This window comes from Rattus norvegicus, chromosome 6 (assembly GCF_021556685.1).
Source record: "Rattus norvegicus strain SHRSP/BbbUtx chromosome 6, alternate assembly SHRSP_T2T, whole genome shotgun sequence".
In the NCBI taxonomy this organism is placed as follows: domain Eukaryota; kingdom Metazoa; phylum Chordata; class Mammalia; order Rodentia; family Muridae; genus Rattus; species Rattus norvegicus.
The window spans coordinates 37,606,162-37,633,622 of NC_141539.1; the positions used below are offsets into that span (position 1 = coordinate 37,606,162).

Consider the following 27,461-nt stretch of genomic DNA (forward strand, 5'->3'; position numbering starts at 1 on the left):
AAGGAGATCATGTTTTCACTTAAACAGACACCCATGCTCGGTTTTTTGTTTTTTGTTTTTTTTTTTGGTTACCTACCCCAAGGGTTTCATTCTTTCTTACTTTCTTTAGGTGACTAAACCCTCTTCTGCTCTGGGCCGAACTCTGGTACTTTCTCAGAGGCAGCCTTTGCACAGAGAGAAGCCCACAGTAAATTGTGTGGGCCTGGGTGAGTCCTCTCTAGGCTTTTCTCTTCAAGGCCCGCACTTAGGTCTCCGGGTGAAGAAGATGAGAATCTAGAAAAGGCACAGCTGTAGGACAAAGGAAAGAGAGGTACAGAGGGCATTCCGCTGAAAAAGAAACCATCCATTTTAGGCAACCTTCACCCAGTTCTACGACATTACATCTGATTCCAGTCCTAAAGCCAGAGAACTGCTTGAAGTACACTGTGCAAGAAAACCCATCCACTCCAACAACTCTCATCGAGGAGAAAGGCTTAAAGCTGGGGAAATAGGCATGCAGTCAGCCTCACAGGGGACTTGCAGGCGGGCACATGGTTACTACGTAGAGAATAAAGTTTCTTGGCATACACCAGGTCTTAATTGGTGAATTAGCCCATCCTGCAGGAGATGACACCTCCTCCTATCTTAAAGGATTTAAGTCAGTCCATTGTAAGAAATGGAAAAGGCAGAAAGCAGCAAAGGGAGTTACGGAGGGTCTTCCCCCGAAAAGAGAAACTGAACAAAGGGAAAAAAGAGGAAAGAAAATGGCTTAATATAGCTGCTTGGGGTCCCTCATGGAGGACTAGGCTAAGGGTACCAGCTAAGAAAAAGCTATATCTAGAGTAGAGGAAATGACCCACCATGAGGATAGTGCCCATTTCTTTGTCTCCTTCCCTGGACTGTGAGTTGTCTGAGGGCCAGGATTTCGTGTCATCTGAGCATCTTGAAGACCTAGCACTATGCCTGGTCCTTTTCAAGAATCAGTAAATGGTTGGTGTGGTGGTAGGCCTGTCCACCTGTAGACCCAGACACACAGGAGGCTCAGGGATTGAGGTTTTGAGTCTAAGGGGTTGGAGATCAGTCTGGGCAACAAAATAAGAGAGAGGGATAAGGGGAGGGGCAGATGACTTTGGGAGCTAACCCGATTTCTCAAAAGTGGAGCTTTTTTAGTTCTTAACACCAGGTTCTGCTATAATCTGACCAAACCCATATAGTCAGTAGCCACTGTTTTCACATAGGATTCCCATGTTACAGTTTCTATGTATCTGTACAGATATGATGAGGTCATACTGTTCCATAGTGCCAGAAGAGCTGTGTCTTCCCCCATACTCTCTCTGGATTATCTCCATCTCGGGGCCCAGTCTTTGTTTTTCCCCGCTCTAGTTTTTCAGACCTAAGGAACTGTCACATGGTTTTGTTTGTTATTGGTTTAGGAAGTCAGTCTACGCACACACACACACACACACACACACACACACACACACACACACCCCACATATACACATATGCCTGTTACGGGAAAAAATATTATCTACACATATTCTTCTCCTCTTAGTTAATACGTTTGATTGCTGCTTTGTTAGCATTGTTTCCTGTGGTCTTAATATAGCTTGGGAATGTTGGCCATGTCTTTCAGCTTTAAATATTAAGAAAATATAAAACAGAGCTTTGTACCATGTGGTTCTTAAAAAAAAAAAACAACTTAAAAACAAAGAATCAGGAAACAGGATTAGGTCCACTCACTTCCTGATTTCCAGACGTATTATACGGGGTGTTCCAAGCTCAAATCTCTATATTGAAATAATTGCTAAAAATACAAAGTGGGCAAAGTATGCCAAAGTAAAGAGGGAGAAAAATCTCATTCTCCTGTGGCTTCTTCCTGGCATTTTTTCACACTCAAAACACTTGGCCTTCTCAAGGACTGTCAAAGGGCTTCACAGACCTCACTGTTCATAGGATTAACTTTTCCAAGCTTGGTGGCATGGGATTTATAGTACCCCCTTGTCCAGCCCCACATCCTTCAAAATGCACTTTCATTGCAAGGCAATGGCTACATTTAATTCTTCCCCAGGAGTTATGAATATATAGATTCAGTATATGATGGGTAACATGCTCATACCAGTGTGAGGGCAGAAATTATCTTTCCAACATTAAGGGGCTAATCTATTTCTGGTCTGCAACCTATTTTATCTGCCCTTTGTTTGTTTTGTGGGTTTTGTTGCTGTTGCTGTTTCCCCAACCCCCAGGGGCAGCTGTAAATCACACCCTACTAGATCAGACCAGATCAATCCAGAGACTGGAATTTTCACTAGATTTTAGTGCCACCTTGTGGCACTCTCCCTAACGTTTTTCTTTAAAAAAAAAAAAAAGAGAGAGAGAGAGAGAGAGAGAGAGAGAAAGCACTTGAAATTAGCATTTGTGAATATTTTTATTTTAAAATCCTTTACAAGATATAAAACTCTAAAAAATTTCACAAGAAAATGAAGATTCTTTGTGAATTTTTTTTATTTTTTTACACATTCGTGTGTGTGTGTGTGTGTGTGTGTGTGTGTGTGTTGCTCTCCAGCTCCTCTGTCCCTTAACTTGAGACCTAATTTGACTTGGGGTTTCAAAACAGAATAGCGAATTCCTCAGAGAACCAACATAGTGTGACTATTAAACCTGGGAACTTGGACAATGACCTTTCGGTCTGACCTCTCTTTCTAACCCGGAATCCGGGGAAAGATATAAAGTGCACTGGCGTTGCTGCTCCAAAGCTGTGCTACTGCCATCAACCACGGGTGGGTACAAGTACTTGAGGTGTCCCTCACACCATGAAGGAATTAACTCTAGTGTCAAACTTTAACTGAAATAGTCAAGACTGACGTTAGAAGGGCTGAGATGTGTGTATACTGTTGGTAGAGTGCTTGCCTAGCCTGCCAGAGCCTTGAGTTTGAGCCCCAGAACCAAATAAACTGTCATGGTGGGAGGGGAGTGAGGGCAGGCAGATTAGGATTTCAAGGAAATTCTTGGCCACGGAGCAACTTCATGGCCCGGGACATGGGACTCTTTCTGTAAAGGCTTAGCAGTTGGACGTGAGATGGCTCAGTGGCCAAGGATGAGAGCCATAGTTTAATTCCTGAGACCCACACGATGGAAAGGGAGAGATAGCTCCCTAAAGTGCCCTTCTGTCAGCCAGTGGTGCTTATGCACACACACACACACACACACACACACACACACACACACACACGCACGCACACAGTGTAGATAAATAATGCCTTTTTTTTAAGGGCAGGAGAGACAGCTCTGTGGTTAAGAACACTAACTGTTCTTCCAAAACACCAGGGCTCAACTCCCAGCACCCACATAACACCTCACAACAGTCAGTCACCACCAATTTCAGGGGAGGGGATCCAACATTTTCACGCAGACATACATGCAGGTAAAACACCTAAAGAATGAAATGAAAATAAAGCTCGTTGGCTCTGGTTTTTGTTTTTCTTTTCTGGTTTGCTGTTTGTTTTTAAAGAAAGTCAAAGTTAGTTGAAAAAAAAAAAGGAAGATAAAAAAAAAGTCCTAATATTTAGATTAGGTTTGTTTGTAAAACACCGGAGAGGTGAATCTATTTTTCTACTGGAAATTTTATGAAGTCTAAAAGCAGATTTTATTTTCACCAAAAGTTTAATAACCAAATAAAGACGTGCTGTGTGTGACTTTATAAAGTACCCCGTGGCGTCAGAACTCATTATCCTCTGCCACATAAACTACACGTCAAAGTGGCAATGCTCTGGACGGAGTGAAATGTAAGTCTGCGTGTGTGTGGCTGGCATTGTATTCCTACAGCACTGCTCAGAAATGCCTGACGGTTCCGTGGTGTCCTGACTTCTAAACCAACTCAAGCAGTCACAGCTTAACTGGAATCGTCCTGCTCTTTCCTGTAGGATCTGCTTCAATTTGGCCCAAATTCATTATCAGATTCAGACACCCACAGGGACGCTGCAGTCTGGAAGATAAGAGTCCCCTTCCCCTTCAGTTACTGATTACCTGGTGGTGATGGTGGTGGTTGTGGTCTGTGTATATAAAAATGCATACTGTGCTTTAGATTTATTTTATGTATGTGAGTGTTTTGCCTACATGTATGTCTATATGTCGCATGCCCATGAAGGTCAGACGAGGGCATCAAATCCCCTGGAAGTGGAGTTACACAGGGTTATGAATTGCAACATGGTGCTGAGAATCAAACTTGTTTTCTGAACAAGTGCTCTTAATTTGCTGAGCCATCTCTCTAGTCCCCAGTGTATATTTTTTAAAAAGTAAAACAAGATCTGCTTTCTTTTTCTTCAGAGAGGGTTCCCTGTAGCCTAGGCTGGACCTAAATGTGCTATACCTAGTTTTATAGAGTGCTGGGAATCAGACCCAGGGTGCGTGCGGGCTAGGCAAGCATTGTACCAACTGGGATGTATCCTCAACCTGAGACAGGGTCTTTTTATGTTACCCAGTCTGGTCTCCAATTCCAAAGCTTCCTCTCTCAGCATTCCAAGTAGCTGCGGTTCCACCATGCCCCCTCCCCCATCCTTTAAAGGCTCCCCTCCCTTCAGTTGAGGTTGTTAGCTATATTTTGCATTTTGACTAATTTTCTGTTTCAGAGTCAGCAGATCAGGTTTTCTTGTCCTTCCTGTCTCCCCCAAACTATCTACTTTTCCTGCTTGTGAAGGTTTATGGACCTCTGAATCTTTCCTGGGGTCCTGGGTACTTAGTCGCCCTCCAGTACCCACACACGGGAAATAAATCCGTATGCTTATTTCTTATTGAGCTACGGAGTGCGTGCACACACACACACACACACACACACACACACACACACACACACGGGTGGGGGGGTGGGAGAGAAGAGAGGGACAGAGGGAGAATGAGAAAGAGAATAGCAAAGTCCAATATCTTTGTCCAAGCTCAATTTCAGAAAAAGACAAACACAACGTGAACTTTGGATGTAGAGTATTCTCAGGAAGTCCTCTGCGAACCTCTGCCTTACCCATTTTGATTTCATAAGCATAGATCGACAGGGTGGGGGTTGGGACATGAAGGTAAAACAATCGACGGAATCATTAGAAAATGTAAACACACAGTCCTGGGTGATATCACACAGATATGTAAATAAAGAACAGACAGTAAATAAAACACTTGAACCAGGCCTGGGATAAGGAGAGATTGCCTTTCCCGGGTTGGGGGTCGGGGCGGCAAATGGAACATCTGAGACATTTGCTGTGCAGATTTTGTATAAAGTGTCCAACCAAAGCTGTCTGATGGTGAGGAAGGGAGAGACAGCCCTAGGCAGAAGAGGAAAACAGGTTCCTCTTTCCAAGGGTGAGGTTTGCCTGCTGAGAGGAGTCTGAGCTTTGCCTCCCAGGACAGAGAGGAAAGAAGGCCAGGGGACTTGCTTTTGCACAAGGGCATCGTTACGAAATCCATTCTGCAGACACTGTAGGTTGGGGGTATTAGCTGCAAATGCACACACATTTAGTAATTCATCCGGAACTACATGGATTCGTCAATGCGAATCGGAAAAGGAGGAACCTCGTGTCAAAAGCCCAGAGCCACTTTTTAGCCCTTCCTAAGTCTGAACCCCAAACAGGTCATTCCTTGTAGGTCTTTGTAAGTTTCAGCACTTGTAAAAAATTTAAAAAACAGAAAAATGAAGATATAAACATATCACATCTCCACAGGCTTTCTGCCAGAGCATAACTGTCAGTGAGACAGTAGATACGTGGCAACAATGGGGTGCTAAGGAAGTGTGGTATAGCTACGCTGTACAGTCTGTCTGTTTAATTATTTACTTAATTTTTAAATCTTTGGTTTGTTACTTGTTTTTCCAAGTCAGGGTTTCTCTGTGTAGCCCTGGCTGTTCTCGAACTCACTCTGTAGTCCAGGCTCTCTTCTAACCTAAGAGATCCGCCTGCCCCTGCCTCTCCAGTGCTGGGATGAAAGGCGGGTACCACCGCACCCTGGCTAGAAACCCAGAATTGAAGAATAAAGCAGGTGCTGCTCAATAAAAGCACAGATGGGTCAGGCTAACTCCAACAGTTTGGATCCTGAGGTGGACGAACTCCATTTACGTGGATACAGGGGGAGCTGGCAATAAATACTGTCAGCCCTTTTGCTGAAACAAAAACCAGAGCTGGTGTGGTGGCTAAGCAGATAAAGATGCTTACTACACAGACATGGGGCTGGTTCAACCAGTCATGGAAGCCCAGGAAGGAAGGAGAGGAGAACTGACCTCCATACAACTGTCTGCTGGCAATAGTCACAACAGTGTGTGAAGATTAATTGAAGGAACCCTAATAACTGTAGGAACTCTCGCTGCCTGAGCACGACAAACATGGCTCTGGCTGGCTTTGCCCTTCTCCATTCTCTCTGCTTTGCTAAAAACTGTTCGGTTGCATTCCTACAGCTAGCCCCCCCCCCCCCCCCCCCGCTCCCTTCCCTTATTTGGCTATTTCCTCCTGAGGCTGACTTCCAAGGTCCAGCTATCACAGCATAGAAGTCCAGCACTCCAAAGCCCCCATTGGTTCAATCACCTGATTAATGTGCCCAGTTAAAGTTAAGCACCTCATCCTAACTCAGCATTCCCCATTTTACCTTTATAAACCGCCCTTTGCCTGTGGGCCCCATCTGTCTCCTCTCATCCAGAGGCAGTCCTTTGTGAGTTCCTGGACAAACACCCCTCCCCCCTCTCCCTCTCCCTTGTTCCCTTCCCCTTCTTCCTCATCCCCTATCTCTCCAGTCTTTGTCTCTTATTCCCTGCCCTTTGTTCCTCCGGGGCAAACAAATCTCCTTTGTTCTAAGAACTTGCTCTTGGGGATCCTGAACCCTTACCGATCCTTTCAATAATAATAAAAGCTTAAAAATAATAAAAAAATATAATCTTTTTATAGAAACAGAAAGACGATCTTTTTATTTTCCTTCCTCCCCTCCCTTCCTCTTCCCTTCCTTCCTAAAATTCTTTATTATTATTATTTATTTTTATTTTATTTATTTATTTATTTATTTTTGGTTTTTCAAGACAGGGTCTCTCTGTGTAGCCCTGGTGTCCTGGAACTCATTCTGTAGACCAGGCTGGCCTCAAACTCAGAGATCCACCTGCCTCTGTCTCCCGAGCATTGGCATCAAAGGAGTGCACCACCACTGCCCAGCTTTTTTTTTTTTTTTTAAGATTTATTTATTATGTATAAGCACACTGTAGCTGTCTTCAGACACACCAGAAGAGGGCATCAGATCCCATTACAGATGGTTGTGAGCCATCCTGTGGTTGCTGGGAATCGAATTCAGGACCTCTGGAAGAGCAGTCAGTGCTCTTAACCGCTGAGTCATCTCTCTAGCGCCCCCCCCCCCCCCGTGTACTTATACATATATATTATATCTTAGATATTATAATTATATCATTTCTCCTTTCTCTTTGCTCCCTCCAAATCCTCCTATATGTCCCTCTTTAAAATTCATGGCCCCCTTTTTTATTGTTATTTTGCACACACACACACACACACACACACACACACACACACACACATACACCACTCCTAAATATAACCTACTCAGGTTACTTGTTACTTGTATATATGTTTCAGGATTGACCATATTGAATAACCAAACCACTAGGTCAAACCTTTTATTTGAGTTTTAAACATGACATTCAAAAGACAGAAGCTGGAAGAGGTCTTAGGTAAGGAGTAGTTCCCGGGGTGCCTACAGCGGAGTAAAGTACCTTGTCCCCAAAGAGGAACACAGAACAGAACACCAACTTCTCTCTCTCCCATCTCCCTCTCCCTCTGGTTCTTAAAAAGTAAATGATGTCATTGGAACCTCTGTACAGGGAATGATTCACCCCTGCTGTTCTCTGATGAAGTCAGAATTTTGCAATAGGGAGGAGCTGAGTTCACAATGGATTGCCACACTCTAGTGTGTTGCCGCTGAAGATGTGTCTGTGACTATTTATAGAGCCAGATGGAGCCTGCATTAGGAGCTCTGAACCCCAGAGTCTGGGAAGCAGAGAACACATCTGTGGGGTGTGCCTTGTCCTTTCCTAACCCAGAGACACAAAGCTGTACAACATGATTTAGCAAGTGAAACTGTGTTCCTACGGAATAGTCCCAAAGAGAGACCAGAGAAGCTTCCTAAAGACATCTCTGATGGACCTGCTTCATCTGTGTTCTTTCTCAACCTGACCACAGAGCATGTCTAAAAACATATATATAAACTGAAAAACAAGATACCGTGGAACCCATCAATAACCCTAGCACCCCAGGGGGTGGAGGCAGGTGGTTCCTTAAGAGGTTTAGGGCAGTTCCACCTACATAGTACCTTCCGAGCCAGCCAGGGCACCAGAGGGAGAGCCTGTCACAAAGAGAAAGAATCGGGTGACTTGAAAATCTCAATGATTAACTAGGAAGTTCGCTCAGTCATGTGTTTATTCTTTCCACCAAGGGTTATTAGATGCTTCCGATCTGCCAGGAATCTATTTCCAGGACCTGGCTGCACACTCTGAGTGAGGACAGTGTCTATTCGACTTCCAGAGTCTAACTGAGGTGACTACGATAGGGCCTGAGTTTGGCAAGTAGGAAATAGATGGTAATCATGTCTTCCCCCAATTCACCATGAATCCTTCTAGCGCAGCGTAGTTAGGACTGGGATAGTGGGAGGACGGAGAGATGGTGTTTGCTCTCAAAGGAGCTCCAGTTCAAGAAAATTCTTGCAACCAAACATACTGCTTCAAGCTGATGGGGTAAGTGCTATAAGTTAAATACACAGGAGGGCCATAAAAAGGTCCAAGAAGACTTGAATAAATGACATACTGAGTTTGGCGATCTCCAGTGAACTCAAGCACTAGTCTCTTTGTGTAGCTCCCTCCCGTGACGGTGCTGAGCTTGGTCTGGGCACTGGCTTACCTCAATGGTTTATCAGCATGATTGATGCAAGCTGCAGCTTGCTATGTTCTTGCTCTTTATGAATATATTTTTTTTTCCTGGAACCGACCCACCGTGCTCTGAAGAAAATCAACCAGTCTCACACAGAAGCCTCAAATGGAAGAGAACTGTGACCTTGGGCATTAGCCTCAGTTGAACTAACAGCCGGTGCTGCCATCTGAGTGGGTGGAGCCAGTAGAGATTTCCACCCTAGATTCCCGGTCAACCCCTGGGAAGCAGAAGAACCGCCTGACTCATCAACCCACGGAGATAGGAGAAGCGATGAGCTATTGTTGTCTTAAGCCACAGGGTCTGGAGGTGGCGTGCTCTGCAGCACCAGTTAACGAAACATGCTGAGACTTGGTATCGTGGAAGTTAGCACATGCGAGGCACGAGATGGCTCAGCCGATTTGGATACGGTATAGGTGGCTGAATGGGGAGCTGCGGAGTATAGGGTCAGGGAGAGGCGCTGCTCACTGGAGCTGGAGGCGGGCCAAGTCCAGATCAAAGCAGAATAGGCGTCTCCAAGATTGCCCTTGATCAATAATCCAGTGATAGGACTGGAAAGATCCGTATCAGATGTGATTTATGACAGGGCACAACACAGAGCAGAATCAGCAGAGAGGAAAGGCATCTGAGGTAAAGTCTGGGGTGATCATCGGAGACAAGGAAAGCGCTTTCCTGGAGACACTTCATGCATGAATAACCCTCTCCCAGCCCCGGCTCCCAGCCCCGGCTCCCGCAGCAGTTGAGTAGCTGCAAGGCCAGCGAAACACTGCTAATCGGGCTCATTGCGCTCAGCACCCTAGGGCTCCTACTAGGGACTGTGATGGATGTATGTTTCACTTGGCCAGACTACATTGCTCAGATGTCCCATCAGACAACACCCACTTAAACTCGAGAGCGTTTTCTTCTTCTTTTTTTTTTCTTTTTTTCCTCCCCCCCCCCCCCCCCCCGGAGCTGGGGACCGAACCCAGGGCCTTGCGCTTCCTAGGCAAGCGCTCTACCACTGAGCTAAATCCCCAACCCCCGAGAGCGTTTTCTTAAAAGACAGGTTAACACCAAAAGCCGTGTCTTGGAGTAAAGTAGATTACATTCAATGTTTTAGGTGGGCCTCATCCAATTAGTTGAAGGCCTTCATCTCTTCATCTGTTCCCCTAAAAAAAAAAAAAAAAAGAGTCTAACCCAAGACTGTAACATAGAATGCATGCCTCAGTGTTCAGCCTGTTACACTGAATTACCAGCCCTCTAACCTGCAGCTTTTGACCTTGCTGGCCACTTAAATGTTACCAATATCCCTCCCTCTATCCCCCTCCCTTGCCATTCCCCGTTCCCCTTCTCCGTGTGTGTGTGTGTGTGTGTGTGTGTGTGTGTGTGTGTGTGTGTGTGTGTGTGTGTGTGTTTGGATTCCAGGGCCCTGAGTTACATGTGAGGGGCCAAAAGCATAAGAGAGCTAGATTTATATCAGTGTAGAAGGTTGAGCCACTGTCTGGAACCCTGATGTTTCCACAGACCCAGGCCTTTCTCCCACTTCCATCCATCCTAATACCACCTACCTATACAGGCTTGAACATTTCAGGATGTCAGTGGGACTCTAGAACACACCTAGATTCATATAACTGGAAGGGACTCAGCAGGACCCTAGGCAAAGTGTGGTCTGAGGGCAAGCTTATTTTGCATGTTCTAGAAGCTTTGGGAATGCAGACTCTCAGGTTCTAACTTATCCCTGGATCTACAAATTTGCAATACAGATTTTAACAAGATCTCCAAGAAATCCGAATGTCAGAGTTGTAGAAGCACTGTCTTGCTCCCTAGTTTAAACCTTCATTGTCTGTTGGTTGTGTGGTAGCACACAGCTATAATCCCAGTATTTGGAAGGCAAAGTCAAGGTTACCACAAAATCAAGTCCAGCCTGATCTACATAGCAAGTTCCAAATCAGCCAGATACTCTATACATAAAGACACTCTATGTCATTACACGGGAGACACTGAACTAAAGAAAAGATATTTGGTCAGGAGAGAAGGGGACTTTTTTTTTTTATTTTGGTTCTTTTTTTTTTTTTTTTCCGGAGCTGGGGACTGAACCCAGGGCCTTGCGCTTCCTAGGCAAGCGCTCTACCACTGAGCTAAATCCCCAACCCGAGAAGGGGACTTAATATACTTTTTTATCTTATGATTCTAAAACATAAAATGTAGACAGTAATATCTGCCATCTATCTAGTTTTGCAGTTGCTGACTTTTCTGCAGTTTTCTTAAATCATGGACACGTATTCAAAGCTCTGGTGTACCCCTACTCAGTCCTGTCCCCCGGAAGCCCTCTCCCTCAGAGGTGTTATTTTATACCTCTGTGTATAAACAGCTAAAAACTCAAGTGCGTCCTAAATACTTGATTTTGAACTCCCCATTTCTTTTCTGTTCTTTTCTTTCTTTCCTTCTTTCTTTCTTTCTTTCTTTCCTTCTTTCTTTCTCTCTCTCCTTCCTTCCTTCCTTTTCTTGTTTTCGTTTGTTTATCTTGAGACAGGATTTCTCTGTGTAATCCCCCCTGGATGTCCTGAAACTCATTCTGTAGACCAGGCTGGCCCGGAATTCACAAAGATCTCTGCCTCCCGAGTCCTGGGATTAAAGGTGTTTGTCACCACACCTGGTTTGAACTTTCATAGTATACTTTTTGTGGCTTCAACATCCTGATTCTACTCAGTGATAATCATTTTGAAGTTTAACCACATTTATGTATTCAAGTGTCCCATTTGGTAAATACTTATCTGTCTTGTGTTGAAACATTTGGGTTTTTTTGGTTTTTTTAAATATTTATTTGTTTGTTTGTTTATTTATTTATGTATTTAATATGTACGAGTACACTGTAGCTGTCTTCAGACACACCAGACCTCATTACAGATGTTTGTGAGCCACCATGTGGTTGCTGGGAATTGAACTGAGGACCTCTAGAAGAGCAGTCGGAGCTCTTAACTACTAAGCCATCTCTCCAGCCCGGGGTTTTTGGTGTTTGGGTTTTGTTTTGTTTTTTGGGTTTTGTTGTTGTTGTTGTTTTATTTTATTTTATTTTATTGGACCACAAACTGTGCTGCCATGGCTGATTCTGCCTTTGGACGGGTCTGTGTAAGGACATGTAGGAGGACTTCTAACATTTGCAGATGTGTTCCATCATTGGAAGGAGCTTTTCCTCTGAACAGAAACCCGGGGTTGCATTGCAGGTATAGAAGCTGCAGGCAACCCCGGGGAGTATGAGATGCCTCTGGCTTCTCACTTGGGGGCTTTCATGTCGCAGGGGCGCAGTGCTGCCAGCTTCTACAAGAAAGTGGCCTCTGAGGCTGTCCTTACATCCTGACTCAGTCAGAGTTACACAGAGACATAGTTGAAGATCCTCTGTTCTGTCTGTCCACCTTCTTCTTTGGCTCTATGACTGGGAACAGCGATTGTTTGGAAGTTTGGTGACTGATACTCGTGTGACAGGGAGACAGTGAGGTGGCAGAGAAGAGGGAAGTCAATTTGTCTCAGGTTAATTAGGACTAGCAACCCATCGAGTCTTCTGGTAACAATCTGTCTAGCAGACCTTTATTCTCCCAAACTCTGCCAGCTTCCTTGATGGTATCTCTTGGCTCCCTTAATGACTGGTTTTGGCTGGAATGCTGACAGAGACAGAGGCCTCGAGGAGTCTCATTCTCATGTCTGTAAGTTGGAGGCGATTGTTTTGAGTCATCTTGATCGTGCTTAGTGTGGCCTTTCACTCTCTGGGCTGCTAACCCAGCGTCTCTACTCGGTGGTCTTAAGGCAAGAGTCCAAGGGGATGAAGAGACGCCATAAGAACACAAGAGGCTGTGGGACACAGGTTTCCTATAACATTACTTCTGTGGATTCTGTTGGCTAAGAATGGGCACAAGAGCCATCTGGAACAAGATAATCGGGCACTCCTCCTTATTGTGTAGAAGGAACAGCAAAGAATTGATTGCAAAGAAGCATGGATTGAAACTTTTCAGCCCTTTTAAATTTAGGTTATCATGAAAAGTAAGATTTTGCCCTGGCATCACTGTACTTTGTTCTCATTCATTCCCCTCCCTACTCCCCTCCTCAATGCCGCTGTGCTCTAGTTGGCTCACTTTCTTCTCCCAATCCTCCCAGCTTATGCTTCCCAACTACTCATACTCAATTATTACTCTAGTTCCCCCCACCTTAGGATCTTTTCCCTTAACATGAACCCTGTCATGGTTTGAATGAGAATGGTCCACATGGGCTCAGGTATTGAATGCTTGGTTCCAGGTTGGTGAACTGTTTAGGAAGGATTAGGAGGTGTGGCTTGTTGGAGGTGTGTCACTGGGAGTGGGCTTTGTGGTTTCAAAAGCTCACACAAGCCCCAGTTCTCTCTCTCTCTCTGTCTCTCTCTCTCTGTCTCTCTCTCTCTCCCCACACACACACACACACACACACACACACACACACACAATCTACATTGTGTGTATACATATATGTCTATGTGTATATATACACACAAATATAGATAATTATGAATCCAGTTTCCCCATGTGGGAGAAAACGTTTGTGACTTGCTTTGCTTTACATAAGCAAACAGATTTCCAGTCGTATTCATCTACCTGCAAATGTCATGATTTCATTTTTCTTGATGGCTGCAAACCTTCCATTGTATGAATGAATGTACCATGCTTGTTTTATCCATGTGTCTGTTGTTGGTGAACAACTAGTTGGCTCCATTTCCTGGCTATTATGAGTATCACAGCAGTAAGCATGAAGACATAGAAGGATTCCCGAGGCCTGGTGACAGTGGCTCACCCTCAAATCCTAGCATTCTGGAGGCAGATCACAGTATAGATGGTTGGTGGGATTTGAACTCAGGACATCTGGAAGAGCAGTCGGTGCTCTTAAACACTGAGCCATCTCTCCAGCCCCATTTTCAGTTTTTGAGAAACCTCCATATTGATTTTCACAGTGCATTCAGCCATCTTTAAAAAAAAGTTTTGGGGTTGGGGAATTAGCTCAGTGGTAGAGCGCTTGCCTAGCAAACACAAGGTCCTGGGTTCGGTCCCCAGCTCCCAAAAAAAGAAAAAAAGAAAAAAAGTTTTTACTTTTGAATGGTGTGAGCAGAGATAGAACTTTACCAATCACCATTATAGACTCTAGCTAGGATTTTTTGTGCCATAACTGTCTTAGTTAGAGTTTCATTGCTGTGAAGTTACCATGGCCATGGCAACTCTTATAAAAGAAAACATTTAATTTGGGGCTGGCTTACAAGTTTTGAGGTTTAGTCTATTATCATCATGGCAGGAAGCATGGCACCATGCAGAAAGACATCTTGTAATGGTGCTGGAGGAGCCAAGAGCTTTCTACATCTTGATCCAAAGGCAGCAGAAGGAGATTATGTACCATACTGGATGTAGCTTGAGGATATACAAGTCCTCAAAGCCCACCTACACAGTGACGCACTTCCTCCAACAAGGCCACACCTCCTAATAGTGCCATACCTATGGGCCAAGCATTCCAGCACATGGGGGCCATACCTATCAAACCACCACAATTTCCAAAATTGATCAGGTTATAAAATTATTATCTTACCCACTTTTACCATGGGTTGGACTTTTAAATTATTGACCATGACTACTATTTCTTCCTTTAATCTGAAAATGTTATAGTTTTTTTTTAAATCTACCTTCAACCTATAAACATTATTTCAATGATTATATTTAAGCACTGTGTGTATTTGATGCTTTGTGTTGGGTGTCAGGGAGGCAGCAGCAAGTGGACAAACAGATATGATGTCTACTCTGTTGGTACTTTTATTCCATAGTACCAACTAGTAGAAAAAAAGAAGCATTAAACAAAACAAGATTCCATTGCAAGGTGTTAAGTACTGCGGGAGAAGGGAGACACGAGTAGAAAAACCCAAGACAGGGGGTTGGGGATTTAGCTCAGAGGTAGAGCGCTTGCCTAGCAAGCGCAAGGCCCTGGGTTCGGTCCCCAGCTCCGAAAAAAAGAAAAAAGAAAAGAAAAGAAAAACCCAAGACAGGGCTCTGACTTGGAGATGAGGTATGCAAAACTTACTAAGGAGAGATGTGGGCTGAATTTTGAGTAACAAGTACACATTATGAAGGAATAGGAGGAGATGGGAAAGAAGAAAACTTAAGGGAGAAGAAACACTGTATGCTGAGAAAATTAAGAAGCCTGCATGTTTTGGGGTTGAGACATAAGGGACAGAAAGGGAAAAATGACTACTAGATGAGCTTAGAGAATTGGCAAATTAAAAAAACAGTTCGGCAGAGTCCTGCAAAGGAGTCTGTCCTTCTCTGAGAGCAACACAAATGTGCAGGCATGCACTATAGCTTAACAATGTCTCTGCAAAATGTTTACATTGTAGCCATAATCCCCAAAGTAACTAAATGAGAGGGGGCCTATCTTATGGTTATTATTGCTGTGATGAAACACCATGACCAAAGGCAACTTGGGGAGGAAAGGGATTATTTCACTCACAATTCCATGTATCAGTTCATCATCAGAAGCAGCAAGGGAAGGAACTTAAGCAGGGCAGGAGAGTTCCTGAAGGCAGGAGCAGATGCAGAGGCTATGGAGGGATGCTGCTTACTGGCTTGCTCCTCATGGTTTACTAAGTCTGCTTAGAACCCAGAGCCACCAGCACAGGGATGGCACCACCTACAATGGGCTGAACTGTCCCCCATCAATCACTAACTAAGAAACTGGTCTTATGGAGACATCTTCTCAATTGAAGTACCCTCCTTTCAAAGAATTCTAGCTTGTGTCAAGTTGACACAAGACAGGGCCCTTACAAGGGAACTCAAGTGAGGTCCTATTCCTGGACCCAAAGGACTGGCGCTATTAAGAAGAGATAACAGGGAGACTGGAAAGATGATGCAAGGGTTAAAAGTATTAGCTAATCTTCCAGAGGACTCAGGTTTAAATTCCAGCACCCACATGGCAGCTCACAAGTGTTTGTAACTCCAATTCCAGGGATCTGGGACCCTCGTAGAGATGTATATGCAGGCAAAACACCAATGCCAAAAAAATAAAAATGAATAAATCAGAGAGAGAGAGAGAGAGAGAGAGAGAGAGAGAGAGAGAGAGAGAGAGAGAACTGAAAAGGTTATATCGAGAGGAAGGCTACATGAAGGTCCAGAGGAAAGGCCATGAGTGGGTGCAGAGACAAGGACTACAAGACAGAAACCAATCCCAACAGCACCTTGCTTTTGAACCGTCAGCCTCCAACAATTAATTTCTGTTGTTTAAGCTGTTTGGTTTGTGTGCTTAGGCCCAGTTGCATTGGGAGACTAATACAGCATGTGACATGCTGAGATGTATGCTCCTAATAAGCTATTCTTTGCCTCATGCGGAGTAGGCCCAAGGAATACTGTGACACAAGTGAAAAGGCTGTAAGAGATTTTATGGGCTGGAGAGATGGCTCAGTGGTTTTTTGTTTTTTGTTTTTTGTTTTTTGTTTTTTGTTTTTTTTTTTCTTTTTTTTTCTTTTTCTTTTTTTCGGAGCTGGGGACCAAACCCAGGGCCTTGCGGTTGCTAGGCAAGCGCTCTACCACTGAGCTAAATCCCCAACCCTGGCTCAGTGGTTTAAGAGAACTGCTCTTCCAGAGGTCTTGAGTTCAATTCCCAGCAACCACATGGTGGCTCACTACCATCTGTAATGGGAGCCAATGCCCTCTTCTGGTGCATCTGAAGACAGTGATAGTGTACTCACATATGTAAAATGAGTAAATAATTCTTTAAAAAAGACAGGGAGAGAGGGGGGGGAAGAGATTGATTGATTTTACAGACAGCAAGTATGGTTTGCAGTTAGCTGACAGCCATGAGGGATGCTGAGAGGTGGGGCAAGCATCTCTTAAGAGGCAGAGCCATGGAGAAAAAGGCAGGCACAGAGGCCTGACAGATGAGAAGGACCAGGGGAGGGAGAAATGGATAGTTCCCCTTGATGCACTTAAGACTTGGCTAGGGAAAAAAAAAAAGACAGTAGAGTTTAGTTTTCATAGAAGATGAATGGCATCTGAGTGTTTCACGGGCCGATGAAAGAGTCAGGGAACAGACCCGAGTACAAATGTCAGGTTCTATTAGAGAAGACAGGGGGTAGGAGAGGGGGTGTCAGAGACAAGCCACGGGTGCCTCCTGAAGGAAGGAGGAAGTGGATGAAAACCAAGTGGGTGAAAAGCCGTGTCCTCTACAATCCCGTTAGAGGCTGTCCTTCAGCCGTTATCCATCTTGGTCTCACACTCGTGCCAAGTGAACATACGTGGAAAGTAGCCAGGGCTTGGCCTCCTTCATTTGTGCTTCAGATCCTCCATACAGCCGTGGGCATGACTTGAGAGAAAGGGACAGTGGGCTTTCTGGGCTACCTTGGCCCCTCTGTGCTGCTCTGACTCAGTCCCAGATATACCTCTTCTCTCCTATCAGACCTGGCTGCTGGGGCTGTGTGGCTTCAGCCTTTGATGGTACTGGTGGGGCTCCGTCTGCAACAGGCAGTTTCGGCTTTGTCTCCCAGCTCAAATGCTCTGCTTATTGTAGGGCCCAGATATGTGCCAAAGGATTTCCAGTCTCTACAACAGAGGCCATGCATGGCCTAGGGTTTATAGAAGAATTAACCCCAGTTGACTGGTCAAATTCCACTTTCTATCCTTTCCCACCACAGTAGGATCTCCTAGGTCATGGGATTCAAGTGGCAGAAACACCTCAGGCTGCAGCCACGTCCTGCTGTGGAGCCTTTGCGTGCCTAGCACATGGGCCCAGCATAGCCCTGTCATCTGGTCTTGCCCTTCTGCTACCACGTGACTCCTGATGTCAGCAGCCACCAGAAGGAGAGCATGCACTTTTAATTCCCCGCCCCATGTGCTGAGGCGTGAGAGGCGTAATCGACATGGTCTAATTCCATCCTTACGATTTCTCTGTAAGGCCAGACATGTCTCCTATTCATTTCTTTTCTCATTGCTGGATGGACTACCTTACAGGGACCACTAAGGTGAGGAAGAAGTCCCTTTAGGTCAGTTTCACAGTGGGGTTAGCAAGGCAGGGTGAGCACTGGCAAGCAGAACCAGATGGGGGAGGGGTTGGCCACGGGGGAGTACGCCCCCCCCCAAACAGAACCAACACTGCAGTGGGGGGGTGTTGACCCCAGGGTTGGGGAGCATGGCAATCTTCACTGTGGTAGGAGTAGTTGCTGTTCAAAGAGGGTGAAGCAGCTTACTAGATGGCTGATCAGGAAACAGAAAAGACGAGGCTGGAATGAGACTGGGAGAGACCCTTCCAGCTTCTCCCCCAACAGCCCTGTGTCAGCCAGCTTGGTTCCATCTCTAAAAAGGCTCCATGGAGAGACCCAACCGCCTGGTCAGGTGGGCACTCCTGAGGCTGCAGAGCGGAAGAGACCACCAACACTGCTCACCCCTGCCCACATCCCTGGCCCAAGAGGAAACTGTATAAGGCCTCTGGGCTCCCGTGGGGGAGGGCCCAGGAGCGGCAGGACTTCTGCGCCTGAGACACCGCCGGAACCTGAAAGAAACAGACCAGATAAACAGTTCTCTGCACCCAAATCCCGTGGGAGGGAGAGCTAAACCTTCAGAGAGGCAGACAAGCCTGGGAAACCAGAAGAGAATGCTCCCTGCACACACATCTCGGACGCCAGAGGAAAAAGCCAAAGACCATCTGGAACCCTGGTGCACTGAAGCTCCCGGAAGGGGCGGCACAGGTCTTCCTGGTTGCTGCCGCTGCAGAGAGCCCCTGGGCAGCACCCCACGAGCGAACCTGAGCCTCAGGACCACAGGTAAGACCAAATTTTCTGCTGCAAGAAAGCTGCCTGGTGAACTCAAGACACAGGCCCACAAGAACAGCTGAAGACCTGTAGAGAGGAAAAACTACACGCCGGAAAGCAGAACACACTGTCCCCATAACTGACTGAAAGAGAGGAAAACAGGTCTACAGCACTCCTGACACACAGGCTTATAGGTCAGTCTAGCCACTGTCAGAAATAGCAGAACAAAGTAACACTAGAGATAATCTGATGGCGAGAGGCAAGCGCAGGAACCCAAGCAACAGAAACCAAGACTGCATGCCATCATCGGAGCCCAATTCTCCCGCCAAAACAAACATGGAATATCCAAACACACCAGAAAAGCAAGATCTAGTTTCAAAATCATATTTGATCATGATGCTGGAGGACTTCAAGAAAGACGTGAACACACTTAGGGAAACACAGGAAATCATTAATAAACAAGTAGAGGCCTACAGAGAGGAATGGCAAAAATCCCTGAAAGAATTCCAGGAAAACACAATCAAACAGATGAAGGAATTAAAAATGGAAATAGAAGCAATCAAGAAAGAACACATGGAAACAACCCTGGATATAGAAAACCAAAAGAAGAGACAAGGAGCTGTAGATACAAGCTTCACCAACAGAATACAAGAGATGGAAGAGAGAATCTCAGGAGCAGAAGATTCCATAGAAATCATTGACTCAACTGTCAAAGATAATGTAAAGCGGAAAAAGCTACTGGTCCAAAACATACAGGAAATCCAGGACTCAATGAGAAGATCAAACCTAAGGATAATAGGTATAGAAGAGAGTGAAGACTCCCAGCTCAAAGGACCAGTAAATATCTTCAACAAAATCATAGAAGAAAACTTCCCTAACCTAAAAAAAGAGATACCCATAGGCATACAAGAAGCCTACAGAACTCCAAATAGATTGGACCAGAAAAGAAACACCTCCCGTCACATAATTGTCAAAACACCAAACGCACAAAATAAAGAAAGAATATTAAAAGCAGTAAGGGAAAAAGGTCAAGTAACATATAAAGGGAGACCTATCAGAATCACACCAGACTTCTCGCCAGAAACTATGAAGGCCAGAAGATCCTGGACTGATGTCATACAGACCCTAAGAGAACACAAATGCCAGCCCAGGTTACTGTATCCAGCAAAACTCTCAATTAACATTGATGGAGAAACCAAGATATTCCATGACAAAACCAAATTTACACAATATCTTTCTACAAATCCAGCACTACAAAGGATAATAAATGGTAAAGCCCAACATAAGGAGGCAAGCTATACCCTAGAAGAAGCAAGAAACTAATCGTCTTGGCAACAAAACAAAGAGAATGAAAGCACACAAACATAACCTCACATCCAAATATGAATATAAAGGGTAACAATAATCACTATTCCTTAATATCTCTCAATATCAATGGCCTCAACTCCCCAATAAAAAGACATAGATTAACAAACTGGATATGCAACGAGGACCCTGCATTCTGCTGCCTACAGGAAACACACCTCAGAGACAAAGACAGACACTACCTCAGAGTGAAAGGCTGGAAAACAACTTTCCAAGCAAATGGTCAGAAGAAGCAAGCTGGAGTAGCCATTCTAATATCAAATAAAATCAATTTCCAACTAAAAGTCATCAAAAAAGATAAGGAAGGACACTTCATATTCATCAAAGGAAAAATCCACCAAGATGAACTCTCAATCCTAAATATCTATGCCCCAAATACAAGGGCACCTACATACGTAAAAAAAACCTTACTAAAGCTCAAAACACACATTGCACCTCACACAATAATAGTGGGAGATTTCAACACCCCACTCTCATCAATGGACAGATCATGGAAACAGAAATTAAACAGTGATGTCGACAGACTAAGAGAAGTCATGAGCCAAATGGACTTAACGGATATTTATAGAACATTCTATCCTAAAGCAAAAGGATATACCTTCTTCTCAGCTCCTCATGGTACTTTCTCCAAAATTGACCATATAATTGGTCAAAAAACGGGCCTCAACAGGTACAGAAAGATAGAAATAATCCCATGCGTGCTATCGGACCACCACGGCCTAAAACTGGTCTTCAATAACAATAAGGGAAGAATGCCCACATATACGTGGAAATTGAACAATGCTCTACTCAATGATAACCTGGTCAAGGAAGAAATAAAGAAAGAAATTAAAAACTTTTTAGAATTTAATGAAAATGAAGATACAACATACTCAAACTTATGGGACACAATGAAAGCTGTGCTAAGAGGAAAACTCATAGCGCTGAGTGCCTGCAGAAAGAAACAGGAAAGAGCATATGTCAGCAGCTTGACAGCACACCTAAAAGCTCTAGAACAAAAAGAAGCAAATACACCCAGGAGGAGTAGAAGGCAGGAAATAATCAAACTCAGAGCTGAAATCAACCAAGTAGAAACAAAAAGGACCATAGAAAGAATCAACAGGACCAAAAGTTGGTTCTTTGAGAAAATCAACAAGATAGATAAACCCTTAGCCAGACTAACGAGAGGACACAGAGAGTGCGTCCAAATTAACAAAATCAGAAATGAAAAGGGAGACATAACTACAGATTCAGAGGAAATTCAAAAAATCATCAGATCTTACTATAAAAACCTATATTCAACAAAATTTGAAAATCTTCAGGAAATGGACTATCTCCTAGACAGATACCAGGTATCAAAGTTAAATCAGGAACAGATAAACCAGTTAAACAACCCCATAACTCCTAAGGAAATAGAAGCAGTCATTAAAGGTCTCCCAACCAAAAAGAGCCCAGGTCCAGATGGGTTTAGTGCAGAATTCTATCAAACCTTCATAGAAGACCTCATACCAATATTATCCAAACTATTCCACAAAATTGAAACAGATGGAGCCCTACCGAATTCCTTCTACGAATCTACAATTACTCTTATACCTAAACCACACAAAGACACAACAAAGAAAGAGAACTTCAGACCAATTTCCCTTATGAATATCGACGCAAAAATACTCAATAAAATTCTGGCAAACCGAATTCAAGAGCACATCAAAACAATCATCCACCATGATCAAGTAGGCTTCATCCCAGGCATGCAGGGATGGTTTAATATACGGAAAACCATCAACGTGATCCATTATATAAACAAACTGAAAGAACAGAACCACATGATCATTTCATTAGATGCTGAGAAAGCATTTGACAAAATTCAACACCCCTTCATGATAAAAGTCCTGGAAAGAATAGGAATTCAAGGCCCATACCTAAACATAGTAAAAGCCATATACAGCAAACCAGTTGCTAACATTAAACTAAATGGAGAGAAACTTGAAGCAATCCCACTAAAATCAGGGACTAGACAAGGCTGCCCACTCTCTCCCTACTTATTCAATATAGTTCTTGAAGTTCTAGCCAGAGCAATCAGACAACAAAAGGAGATCAAAGGGATACAGATCGGAAAAGAAGAGGTCAAAATATCACTATTTGCAGATGATATGATAGTATATTTAAGTGATCCCAAAAGTTCCACCAGAGAACTACTAAAGCTGATAAACAACTTCAGCAAAGTGGCTGGGTATAAAATTAACTCAAATAAATCAGTTGCCTTCCTCTATACAAAAGAGAAACAAGCCGAGAAAGAAATTAGGGAAACGACACCCTTCATAATAGACCCAAATAATATAAAGTACCTCGGTGTGACTTTAACCAAGCAAGTAAAAGATCTGTACAATAAGAACTTCAAGACACTGAAGAAAGAAATTGAAGAAGACCTCAGAAGATGGAAAGATCTCCCATGCTCATGGATTGGCAGGATTAATATAGTAAAAATGGCCATTTTACCAAAAGCAATCTACAGATTCAATGCAATCCCCATCAAAATACCAATCCAATTCTTCAAAGAGTTAGACAGAACAATTTGCAAATTCATCTGGAATAACAAAAAACCCAGGATAGCTAAAGCTATCCTCAACAATAAAAGGACTTCAGGGGGAATCACTATCCCTGAACTCAAGCAGTATTACAGAGCAATAGTGACAAAAACTGCATGGTATTGGTACAGAGACAGACAGATAGACCAATGGAATAGAATTGAAGACCCAGAAATGAACCCACACACCTATGGTCACTTGATTTTTGACAAAGGAGCCAAAACCATCCAATGGAAAAAAGATAGCATTTTCAGCAAATGGTGCTGGTTCAACTGGAGGGCAACATGTAGAAGAATGCAGATCGATCCATGCTTATCACCCTGTACAAAGCTTAAGTCGAAGTGGATCAAGGACCTCCACATCAAACCAGACACACTCAAACTAATAGAAGAAAAACTAGGGAAGCATCTGGAACACATGGGCACTGGAAAAAATTTCCTGAACAAAACACCAATGGCTTATGCTCTAAGATCAAGAATTGACAAATGGGATCTCATAAAACTGCAAAGCTTCTGTAAGGCAAAGGACACTGTGGTTAGGACAAAACGGCAACCAACAGATTGGGAAAAGATCTTTACCAACCCTACAACAGATAGAGGCCTTATATCCAAAATATACAAAGAACTCAAGAAGTTAGACCGCAGGGAAACAAATAACCCTATTAAAAAATGGGGTTCAGAGCTAAACAAAGAATTCACAGCTGAGGAATGCCGAATGGCTGAGAAACACCTAAAGAAATGTTCAACATCTTTAGTCATAAGGGAAATGCAAATCAAAACAACCCTGAGATTTCACCTCACACCAGTGCGATTGGCTAAGATCAAAAACTCAGGTGACAGCAGATGCTGGCGAGGTTGTGGAGAAAGAGGAACACTCCTCCATTGTTGGTGGGATTGCAGACTGGTAAAACCATTCTGGAAATCAGTCTGGAGGTTCCTCAGAAAATTGGACATTGAACTGCCTGAGGATCCAGCTATACCTCTCTTGGGCATATACCCAAAAGATGCCTCAACATATAAAAGAGACACGTGCTCCACTATGTTCATCGCAGCCTTATTTATAATAGCCAGAAAATGGAAAGAACCCAGATGCCCTTCAACAGAGGAATGGATACAGAAAATGTGGTACATCTACACAATGGAATACTACTCAGCTATCAAAAGCAACGAGTTTATGAAATTCGTAGGCAAATGGTTGGAACTGGAAAATATCATCCTGAGTGAACTAACCCAATCACAGAAAGACATACATGGTATGCACTCATTGATAAGTGGCTATTAGCCCAAATGCTTGAATTACCCTAGATCCCTAGAACAAACGAAACTCAAGACGGATGATCAAAATGTGAATGCTTCACTCCTTCTTTAAATGAGGAAAAAGAATACCCTTGGCAGGGAAGGGAGAGGCAAAGATTAAAACAGAGACTGAAGGAACACCCATTCAGAGCCTGTCCTACATTTGGCCCATACATATACAGCCACCCAATTGGACTAGATGGATGAAGCAAAGAAGTGCAGACCGACAGGAGCCGGATGTAGATCACTCCTGAGAGACACAGCCAGAATACAGCAAACACAGAGGCGAATGCCAGCAGCAAACCACTGAACTGAGAATAGGTCCCCTATTGAAGGAATCAGAGAAAGAACTGGAAGAGCTTGAAGGGGCTCGAGACCCCAAAAGTACAACAATGCCAAGCAACCAGAGCTTCCAGGGACTAAGCCACTACCTAAAGACTATACATGGACTGACCCTGGACTCTGACCCCATAGGTAGCAATGAATATCCTAGTAAGAGCACCAGTGGAAGGGGAAGCCCTGGGTCCTGCTAAGACTGAACCCCCAGTGAACTAGTCTATGGGGGGAGGGCGGCAATGGTGGGAGGGTTGGGAGGGGAACACCCATAAGGAAGGGGAGGGGGGAGGGGGATGTTTGCCCGGAAACCGGGAAAGGGAATAACACTCGAAATGTATATAAGAAATACTCAAGTTAATAAAAAAAAAAAAAAACAAAAAAAAAAAAAAAAAAAAAAAAAAAAAAAAAAAAGGCTCCATAACACCCCAGAACAATGCTACCAGCTAGAGGTGACATGGTCGACATGTGAGTCTAGAGCAACTTGCTTCAGACAGACAGCTGATCAAGTAGCTTACACTCAAGTCTAGCCTGACTTCTCTGTCTGTCTCTGTGTCTGTGTCTTTACATGTGTGTCTATCTCTCTCTGGGTCACTCTGTTTGTGTCTCTCTGTCTGTTTCTGTCTGTGTCTCTGTCTCTGTATGTGTCACTGTTTGTTTCTGCCTCCCTCTCTCTTACACACACACACACACACACACACACACACACACACACACACACACACTGCCTACAGATTCTAAACACCCTCATGGATATATCCTGACCTAGGTATTCCATGACTTAATCAAATTGACACAAAATTAGCCACCGTAGGTGCCGCTGCCGCTGAGTGTTACCAGGCTTGTCAATCACGGCTTTGGAGACTCTGCTTCCTTCTGTGTTGAGTTGAACTCTTATCCCCTCTGTCACCACACCCTCACTAACCTAGATAAGAGCACAGTGGTCATGTGACCAGGCTGGCACGCTGAGTCCGCAATCTTCATAGCTACAATCTTGGGCTGACTATCATAGGGCCACAATGTGGGCCTCTCCACATCCTCTGGCCTTCTATACCTTTAGGACTCACAAGATAAAACCCAGGATACTCTAGCACTAAAAACCTGATCAACAGCTCACAAGGCCCTCTTTCCCTTGGCTCAAAAGCTATTGGCAGTTGGAAGGCTGCTGGGGAAGGAAGCCATTTTTCTTTGCAAGCATGGCCACTGGTAAGTTACTGATAGTCCAGTGAGGGGTCCCACACCCTGGACATTCCTATGGCACTAATTGGGCCCAGAGGGACTTGTCTGCATTGCTTTTTAAGATGAGAAAGTGGGCTAAATGCACTCATCTCTTTCTGCTTCCTCACCGTGGATGCAATGTGACCAGCATCTAAGTTCCTGACACCTTAACTTCTCTGTCCATGATGGACCATACCCCTAAGCTGTACAGCCAAACCGTAAGCTAAAATAAGACATTTCTCCATATATATATATTTTTTCTGTCATTTTCTTTTCTTTTCTTTTCTTTTTTTCTGAGCTGGGGACCAAACCCAGGGCCTTGTGCTTGCTAGGCAAACGCTCTACCACTGAGCTAAATCCCCAGCCCCAAAAGGCTGTTTTTTTTTTTCCTCCAGTAGATCCAACACCGCAGTGCCCTAAGATATCTGATAGATATCTCTTTTTTTTTCTGAGCTGGGGACTGAACCCAGGGCTTTGCGCTTGTTAGGGAAGCGCTCTACCACTGAGCTAAATCCCCAACCCGCCCTGTCATTTTCTAAAATGTGACTTTAGTTGAGCATCCTCATTTTTATCTACTTATTATAGTTTTTGCTAGCCTTAGCACTCCTCTCTTCCTTCTCTGTGACATCAAAGTCACAGGACCAGGCAGCCTGTGCCAACAGGGCAGGCTGCTGCTTTCTGAGTGGTTTCAGAAATGCTACCTGCAGCCCAGGCCAGCAAAGGAGAGCCGCTGAGATAAGCACCTGGCTGGACCAGAGGGAACTGGATCGCTTTCTTCTAATCCTGGGCAGACTCATGAATCAGCCTCAGGGGAGGGTGGAAGATGGCACAGCTCACATTAGCTACCGCAGAGCGGCTCTCTCAGACCTGCGCTGACACCATCAGTAAACAGGAAATTCCCTCCAGCCGCTACTTCCTGCTCTTCTAGCCAGAATTTGAAGATCTTCGAGGAGGATTCGAAAGAACACTCGGTGTTCGGCAACCTCAAGATAGATCACCCGCTCCCTACCTTGTCCGGTCTCAGGTTTTGCAGCCCTAGGCAAGAAGTTTCGGTTACAACCACTTCTGTCCCCCAGCTAGGGCCCAGGCCAGGCCAGAGAGAGAATCTCAAATCTGATTGGCGGGAAGAGGTGCTTTTTAGCAGGAGTGGGAGGGGTGCAGACGGGTGGGGCCTTCAGCGAGAACACTAGTTCCTTCAATCCCGGTCTCTCATCTTCTCTTGGTTGCTTCTTCCACTCTTGCAGTGACTGTCACCTCGCTGTCTTCAGGGACCTCTCTGTTTCCCATGGCCCTAAGCACTCTGGCAATGGGAAGACTGGGGTACACGGGACTGTCTTCTCCGCCCTCTGACTCCGCCCCCACCTCCCTTCATGCATGCTCCAAGTCAAGGCCAGATTAGAGCCTCAAGGGAAGTGGGGGAGGGGTGTTGGATCCCCTCCTGTAGACCCTCACAAGGTCGCACTATAGAAGGAAAGCTACAGCCTTCGCCTAAAGGAGAAACTACTTGAAGGAAAATGAGAGTAGGATGCTCTTAGGGACAGCTGGGGAGAAGTTTTTTTTTTTTTTTTTTTTTTTTTTTAATTGTTTATCAGAGGAGTCTGGGAAAGTCCTGACTAAACATGGCCAGCAGAAGAGAGTAGGCCAGGGCTGGGAAGAGAGAGGAGCAGAGCAACAGAGGAAGAGAAGAGGGAGGGGCAACCAAGAGGACAAGAGAACTTAGCTGGGTTACATAAGAAAGAGAAACTGGGAGAAAGGAAGCAGAAGCTCAGGCAGGAGGGGTTTTAGGGTAGGGGGCAAGGGTGAAAAGTGCCAGAGGAGCAAGGACTTTGTCACAGGTTCTTGTGAGACTGAGAGAGCCTGGTGGACTGTGTCAGCCTTTGATGTGTTGATAGGCACCTCTGGTAGCCATTTGTTTCTTTGGGCTCTGATGTCACTTTCTGTCACTATATACTGGCTGGTTTCCTGTCAACTTGACACAAGCTGG

At 44.5% G+C, this 27,461-nt stretch overlaps 1 long non-coding RNA gene across 1 annotated transcript; it reads right to left on the reverse strand.

Moving 5' to 3' along the window:
* Window positions 1-7,611: 7,611 nt before the first annotated feature.
* Window positions 7,612-26,580, reverse strand: LOC108351200 (uncharacterized). The gene is made up of 2 exons (XR_015622266.1): window positions 26,487-26,580; window positions 7,612-10,075 (listed from the first exon to the last, which is right to left on the reverse strand). It is a non-coding gene; the product is annotated as an uncharacterized LOC108351200 (long non-coding RNA).
* Between the last annotated feature and the right edge of the window lie 881 nt (window positions 26,581-27,461).